Below are 989 nucleotides of genomic sequence, written 5' to 3'. Positions count from 1 at the left end.
GCACTCAAACACCGTGCGCTCCATAGCATAACACGGTGCCTGCCCGGTCTCTCTAGCCCAACGGTGAGCACAGGGAGTATGCGCAGGTTTCCTACCTGGCATAACTATTCTCCTTTTAGCCCTCCCAATATTTTTTAGGGGTTGACTTTCCGGTTTCCAACCGCGTCGCAGTGCTGCTCTCCTCATACTCGCGCCTCCCGCTTTTTACCTACTTCTATTTCCTCCTTTGACGGGCGATATTCTCCTCAAGGCTGCGCCCAGGGTCCTTTATATTGCTGCTCCTCACAATTAACAGGGAGAGTAGGCTCAGGTCTGACTCCTGACTCTGCCACTCTCTCTCTGCGCTCGTTACCTACGGTTTTCGCTCTGTATAGCCGTGCTTTCCTTTCGATTCCATCCGTGTATAGCCCTCTTCGCATTGCTGTGGAGTCCCAGGCGGGCTCCTGCACTCGCGCACTGGGCTGCCGCCCACCTGTCGATTTCTTCCCACGTCGTAGAGACCCCTGCTTCTGCCGTCCATAGCGTCCTCCTTTAGATCCTGCCAGTTCACACGCTGCTCGGCCAGAATGCGGGGTGATTCTGTAATGAACTTCATCTGTTGTTTGAAGTGAGTCAGACCGAAATGCAGCGTGTAGGTTACTCATGACTTTTAATGAAGAAAAATAGCGGTACATGAAATAACTGAAAATACGAAAACAACAAACGAGTGAACTAATTACAGCCTATCTGGTGACTAACACACAGACAGGTACAATCACCCACGAAATACACAACAGACCAGGCTTACCGGCAATACGGGTTCCCAATCCGAGACAACTAGAATCAGCTGACTCCAATTAGGAATCGCCTCAGGCAGCCAAGCCTAACTAGACACACCCCTAATAATACACACTCCCAATTAATACAAACCCCAATACGAAATACAACATATAAACCCATGTCACACCCTGGCCTACCCAAACATATAACAAAAACACAAGATACAATGA

The sequence above is a fragment of the Oncorhynchus gorbuscha genome, linkage group LG24 (assembly GCF_021184085.1).
Source record: "Oncorhynchus gorbuscha isolate QuinsamMale2020 ecotype Even-year linkage group LG24, OgorEven_v1.0, whole genome shotgun sequence".
Taxonomy (NCBI): domain Eukaryota; kingdom Metazoa; phylum Chordata; class Actinopteri; order Salmoniformes; family Salmonidae; genus Oncorhynchus; species Oncorhynchus gorbuscha.
The sequence above is the reverse complement of the archived record's forward strand: the minus strand, read 5'-3'. Positions refer to the sequence as shown.